At 43.8% G+C, this 7,241-nt stretch overlaps 1 long non-coding RNA gene across 1 annotated transcript; it reads left to right on the top strand.

The window, feature by feature from the left end:
• The first annotated feature begins 1,893 nt into the window (after nucleotides 1-1,893).
• Nucleotides 1,894-6,699, top strand: LOC112845349 (uncharacterized). Its single transcript, XR_003218170.1, has 3 exons — nucleotides 1,894-1,935; nucleotides 4,424-4,540; nucleotides 6,639-6,699. It is a non-coding gene; the product is annotated as an uncharacterized LOC112845349 (long non-coding RNA).
• The last annotated feature ends 542 nt before the right edge of the window (nucleotides 6,700-7,241 follow it).

The raw sequence follows: 7,241 nt of genomic DNA on the forward strand, positions 1-7,241 counted from the left end.
TGCCAAATTGCCACCAAGCTGCAACTTTGTGAGCTGACTGTTTGGCGATTTTTGTGTTTTAGACAACAAAAAGAAAAGAAAAAGATCTACGGATTCAGGCTTTTCCTTACCTGTGGTAGTGGCATAGAATGACGTCACTGACATTGGTTTAATATGAAAACAAACTTTGTCAAACCAAAAAAAAACCAAAAAAAGAAGAAGTGAGTCGGCGTGTCATCTTTACCGAGCACCATACATGTTTTGCACACAAAAAAACAAGTATTGCCGAACAAAAGATAAATGTCCTTTTTTTTCCTACTTTCGCCGGCTGGTCGTTTGGCGTAAGACGTAAGAAGTGGCGCTTTCAATCTGAGCGCCCGAGTTCGAATCCCTCACGGACTCGCTGCCACGACCATTGCTTGGGGGGCGGGGAGAAGCCAAGTCGCTTCTCCCTTTTCCTGCTCTTGCCAACTCCTCCGCCTGCTCTCTTATTACCTTTTATTACCGCAAAATACCCATGCTTCTCAGCTCTTCATTCCTCAACTATTTGCTGCTTATTACTCCACCTTCCACAACTTGCAACTTTCTCTCTTCAGGCTACCAACTCTGCCTTCATTTTTTCACACTGTCTCCCACACTTTTACATCAAATTATTACCACCTAATAAGCACAGTGACAGAGGGACCCCAGGCTTTTTTTCCGTAAGTTACATGTGTTTGTGTCCGTAACTACCGTCCTTAGCTAGGTCCTCAAATCTAGGCAGCTAAGATGACAACTGGGCTCTTCGGGGAAACTTGTTTTGTAAAGTTGCTTTAGCTAATCCGTAGAGGCCAATGAATTGACCGTGACTAAAGAAATGATGAGAAAAGCACTGGGTTGCTGTTGTTGCTCTCCGGTCACTGATGCTAGCTAAGAGGATGTAATAAAGGCAAGGTAGCAGAGATGAAAAAGGAGTGGTTGTTGATAAATAAGTGGAGAAAAAGGTGGGCAGGGAAAAAAAGCAGGTGTGAGTGTGTGAAATGTGAGTATTTGAGTGTAAAAATGTGTGGTCTCCTGCGAAAGGCTGGGTGCCCGATGTGCACCTTGCGCTCTTTAAATACAAGGATATTCCACGTTCTGCTATGTGGTGGGCTAGCAGGTTCATAACATAGAGGCTCAGGTTCGAGCCCTCGGCTCACCTGCCTCTCTATGTTTATCTGCTAGGGGGAGGTCCAGGCAGGGGATCTTGGAGTGAAAATTCCGAGGGATGAACCTTGTTCAGCCTGGACTTCCCCTGATTTTGATTTTTCTCTGTTTTTTCTTTTACCTGCCAGCAACAAACAGCCCAGCCTGATTTATGGGACCTCCTTCTTGTCATGGCTACCAAGGACCACTCTTCTTCTGCCAACAAGTCATTGCCTGACAAATAATTATTTCCTATGTTTCCCTATGGGGTTTTTTAATCTCCAATATCTTTACATATCTTGCTAGATAGACTTCCCTCAACAGGGTTTACAAACGCCTTATCCTCTTTGTCCACTTCAAATAACTTTAAACAACTATTCTTAGATTTCTTGCAACATCTGCTGTCCTCTTGCACAGATTACGCTTTTTAAAAAACTAACAAACACTTTTTTTTAACGTCAACCCATTGTTGGAACTAGATAAATAAAGCATATATAAAAGTCACTACCAAAAACTCATTGCAGCTTCGACCTTGTTATAGGAATGTTGTTTGTGGCTCAAGATGACTTGATTTCATCCATGAAGGATACATTTGATATATGTTTTCACATATTATAGACCAACAAGTTATTATAGCAGTTTAAATACGAGCGATCGGAAGCATGTGCTGATCAGCTTCAGTTTCTTCTCTGAAGTTGCTCTATTTCTCTTCAGGTTTCTCTCAGACCAAGATTGAATGTGATGACAAGGGTGATGGATGGTGTGACATGTGCTGCTGGCCCACAGAACCAGGTGAGTATGCTGTCCATGTGCTCTGCAACAATGAGGACATCCAACACTCTCAGTTAAGATTAGTTTTCATGATTGTTGCCTCAAGACCTGAGATCATGGTGGTGGGCTTGTGATGGACACACTTTTCATGGCTGAAAGCTCTCCTGTAGAGGCTAAGCCCTCTCGATCAACAACACACCTGCCGCTAACTACGTGTGTCTACCTTAAATATCTTTACAAACTCAAAATGTGACCTCTAGCACCAAACGCTTGCTGCAGTTCTTGGTGTCAGGGGTGACACACAAGGTATCGGGTTTTAGGTGCAATTACTTTTTCATATAGGACCAAGTATGTTTGGATAGCTTTTTCCCCTTGAAAACTGCCGTTTAATATTACACATTCTTGTCTAATATTATAAATGTATTGATCTGAAACGTGTAAGTGTGACAAATATGGAATAAGATACGAAATCAGAAAGGAGGCAAATATTTTTTCACAGCGCTAAGTCTGTAAATGATCTTCTTTGGCTGTAGTAGATCTTTGACTTGTTCCTTTTTTAATTGTTTGTTTAAAATTGTTTTCTCTAGGTTAAGGCGTACGGTCCAGGCCTTCAGAGCAGTGGTCTGGCTGTTGGAAAACCCACTGAATTCACAGTTGATGCCAAGCAAGGAGGAAAAGCTCCTCTGAAAATTATAGCCCAGGTATATCTGGCTTTGTATATGACCACAAATATGTTAAATATATTGCATGTACCGTATTTTTCAGAGTATGAGTCGCACTTAAAATCCTTTAATTGTGCGCCTTATGTATGAATTCTGGTTGTGCTTACTGACCTTGAACCGATTTTATGTAATACACGGCGCTCAAAAATCTGTCAAAAAATGTTTTAGTACGACTTTGGTAAGCTACGAAGTCACACCGCTTGATGGATTGTCGGAGCATCATGGTTACGTAGTCAGCAGCCTCGCGGAGTGATACGCGCTGCGCTTCAACATAATATTACTGTATTGTGTGTGGATAAGGACCCCAAAATGGCACCTGTTAAGAGACATGCTTACGAAGCGGATTTCAAACTCAAGGCTGTCAGTCACGCAGTAGAACATGAGAATAGAGCAGCTGCGAGAGATTTCAACATTAATGAATCAATGGTACGGAAGTAGAGGAAGCTAGAAGAAAGAGTTGAGTAAAGTTTGACTTATCTGACTGTTTTGTTTCGCTTAATGCGTTTTATAATCCAGTACGCCTCATGTATAAAACCAGACCTGTTCATCAACAGTGCGCCTTATGGTCCGAAAACTACCGTGTGTTAAATCTGATTGAACTAATCCCTTGTCTTCTGCACAGGATGGTGAAGTCAATTCTGTGGATGTCCAGGTTAAGGATAATGGCAACAGCACATACACCTGCACCTACACCCCACGTAAGCCTGTGAAGCAGACTGTGATGGTCTCCTGGGGAGACTGAGAGTCCATTCAGGGTGAGTATGCACTCACTTTCACTCTTGCATGCAGGGTTTGCCTTTTCTTCTCACTGAAAAGTCTCTTGAGTTTTGGTGTTTGTGCCCACAGATGAATATCGGAGCAGGCTGTCATCCAAACAAGGTGAAGGTCTCTGACCCTGGAGTGGCAAATACGGGCCTCCAAGCCTTCCAGCCAACATACTTCACTGTTGACTGCTCAGAGTCTGGTCAAGGTAAAGCTCCATAAAACTGTGTGTGTGAGAGTAAAGAGCGCAAACATATGCTCATGTCAAAGAAATATTCCAAACAACCGATATTACAGGGAAACTTATTTAACCCACCTGCTGTTTGAGGCTAAAAATGACTGTAGAGCATTACCTGCAAAGGTAACATGCTAACACAGCCTTTGTCCTCTGCCATCAGGACAAAGGCTGTTTGCGTTTAGGCTATTCCAATGACATCCTTCAGGGTCAAAGTGGATCCTTCTCAAGGCAGAGGGACCAGGACTCAGCCACAGTGGTAAGAATACCTGTACTGCCTCACAAAGTCAGAGAGTGCTAACAAAAAACAGTCTGTTTATTTAGTTTATTGGTCTATAATACGGTCTGAATGTTTTCCGTCATACTACATGGAACAACTCTTCATAACACTTTTATGAAAATGTTTGACGAAATTGACAAGATCAAAATTCAAATCACAATGGCAAGGATTTAAAAACAAGAATAAACATGAATAAACAGGGTTATAGTTGGTACGCGAATGTAAACAGGTCCTTTTGAGCTGTCATTTGAACTGCGTACCAGTCAAAGCAGTAGTAGCAGCAGGCTGTGAATGACTTTGAAATCATCAGCAACCACACCAACACACACTGTTAAATATACACCTGTGCAAAGGCGAGAGAAGAAATGCTCACACATGCGGGCGTGGATTGTAGTTACTTTGTAGTTACTTTGTATTATGTGGGTTCTTATAAGACAAGGAAGCGTTCTTCTGGCTGTTATGCATCATATTAAATGGGAGAATGTGGATCGCTTCCCTTTCCCGTGACAGGGTCCCCTGGGAGTTGCGTGACCTACGGTGGAGATCACATTCCCAAGAGCCCTTTCAGTGGCAGCGTGGCAGCCATGCTGGACCTTAGCAAGGTCAAGGTGACAGGCCTGGGAGACAGTATGTACCTCTGTCATTGTTCTTGTACATCCACACCTTCTGACACCAAGCCTCAGGCTACATAAAGCCTAGTGATAACCTATGAAACCATCATTTGCTTTTAAATGTTTGTCTAAGCATGAATGTTTTTACGATGGCTTTCCCCCCACCTTGTACGGTTGCCAGTATATTGATGTTTTCATTTAATTTTTTAAAATGAATCTAAGCTTTTCGAGCAGATCAGAGGTGTCAGTGTATTTTCTTTGGTCTCTGTTCTGGCAGAGATAGCTGTTGGCAAAGACCAGCTCGTGCTGGTGTTTGTTTCTTCCTCCCCATTATCACCACAGCTTTATTCAAAGAAGGTGATCTGATCTTTTGGCTCGTCTGTCCAATAGTGTAGATTTCTGGTGAGTATCAGCTGCGCTGGGTATGTAAATCGGGCCATCCAGCTGCGGTACTGATCCGACGCCACTTGTGCCAAAAATCCGGACAAATGTCGTTTGATCATGGAGCAAATCTGAGCCAAATAGACTGATCATTTTTTTCACATGGCGTCTCATCAGAGGAAACTTTTCCTTTTCCAAGTTCCTGTAGAACTGTCAGAAAAATCCTGGAAGCGCTGTCTGAATTCTGTTTCGAGACATGTAATCACAGACACATATTTCCCTTTTTTAGCAGAAAGGTTGGCCTGTGGATAAGCAGTTGTGATCTTGGACAGTGTGGGGAACTGCACAACGTTGAAGTTGTGCAGTTGTGTCTTAAAGAGATTGACCTTCACACAAAATGCTTTCATGTGCGCATAAAGTTGTGGTACAAGCTGCTCTTTCCCTCGTAGGCTCTTGTTCAGGGTGGTTAAATGATCAGCAAGATCAACTAAAAATGCAAGGTCTGCCAACCATAGAGGGTCATTCAGCTCATGAAGAGGTCGGTCCTTCTCTTTCAAAAATGGTCAATTTCTGACCTCAGGGAGTAAAGACGCTTCAGCGCGGCGCCGCGGCTTAGCCAGCGCGCCTCCGAGTGGTAGAGTAGATCCCCATATTCAGCATCCACTTCAGAAAGGAAAGCCTGAAATTCTCTGTGCTACAGTCCTCTTGCTCGAATTATGTTGACACTTTTTACAATAGTGTTCATTACATCTCCAAGATTGACTGTCTTGGCACAAAGGGCTTCTTGGTGAACAGTACGGTGCATTTTAACAGCCTCACCTCCAGCCTCTTTCACCTCAGCGCACATCATAGACGCCATTCCTTTGTGTGCACCTGCCATAGCTGGAGCCCCGTATGTTGTATCTGCACACAGCTTGTCCCATTTAAGTCCCATTTTGTCAGTTGAGTCTGACACAGCTTCAAAAGTATCCATACCCGTTGTTGTGCCTTTTAGACTCTTAAGATCGAGCAGCTCCTCTGTAACTCCACGTCTTGCGATGAGTTGGGCCACCTCATAGCTGCTATTGGAGCCTTTTCCTGGACTTTTTGAGCACAAAAAAATACTGTTGCTGACCCTGCAGGACAGCTACTATTTACTTTACTTTCTGCTCTCGCTCAGCACCAGTGTAGGATGCATAGACCTGATGTTTGGTTTCATAATGACGTCGTACATTATACTCTTTCATAACTGCCACAGTTTCAGTGCAGATAAAACAGACACTTCCCCTTGAATTCTTTGAAGAAATATTCACTCTCCCACCGTGTCTGAAATTTTCTGCACTCACTTTCTACCTTTCGCTTCTTTGGTTCTGCCATGTTTAGTAACTTGTGGTAAATTTCTTCTAGGATTGTCCTTTTTGGTGGAGCAACTGCCTTGATCAACAGTAGCTTCCCTGGTGTTAAAACTAAGAAGTGCAATACACTCAAGCAAAAGTTGAAGTGCGGGCCATATTCTATTCTATTTATAAAATTTCTTGCGGGCCAATTAAAAATGGGCCGCGGGCCGTAGTTTGGACACCCCTGCTATAGACATTAGCACACACTCCAACAGGTTTTCATCCTCTAGAGTCACTTGGATGACACTGAAAACACTACGTCCAGATAAACTCCGTGTATATAGCGTATTATCTTACAAAAATACAAACAAATATAAAATAAGTATTTTATTTTCTAAATGTAATGCTTCCTTTTAGGAGGAAGGTGGAGGAGCAGCTCCAGCAGAGCAACACCAGAGGTGTGTGGAGAGGACCGAACACCATCACTGGACGGAGCACTGTGAGCGGAGGGGGTCCAGAGTCTGGAGACCAGGTTCTGGCTAACAGATTGAACCAGTTGTTTAACAGGTTTGATTCAGTAGCAGTTCCCTCGCCCATCCACCAGAGCTCGTCACACCTCTCTGCAACCCCCACAGCACCGGGGACATGAAATGCACCTCACCTGTCCCCTTTTCCTTTTCCTTCAACCACTCTACTGGGTCGTCTCCACCTGCTACGGCGGCTGAGATCCTTTGGGGTGAACAGGACGCTCCTAAGGACATTTTATGACACTGTGGTGGCGTCTGCTATTTTCTGTGCTGTGGTCTGCTGGAGTGGTGGAATGGCAGAGAGGGACAGGGGGAAACTCAACAAGCTGGTCAGGAGGGCCAGCTCTGTCCTGGACTGTCCGCTGAAGTCCATCGAGCAGGTTGGGGAGGAGAGGATGTTGTCTAAGCTAACATCCATCATGGACAACACCTCCCACCCCTGCATGAGACTGTACGAGCACTGAGCAGCTCCTTCAGCAGTGGACTTTTACGC

The sequence above is a fragment of the Oreochromis niloticus genome, unplaced genomic scaffold (assembly GCF_001858045.2).
Source record: "Oreochromis niloticus isolate F11D_XX unplaced genomic scaffold, O_niloticus_UMD_NMBU tig00006838_pilon, whole genome shotgun sequence".
Classification (NCBI taxonomy): domain Eukaryota; kingdom Metazoa; phylum Chordata; class Actinopteri; order Cichliformes; family Cichlidae; genus Oreochromis; species Oreochromis niloticus.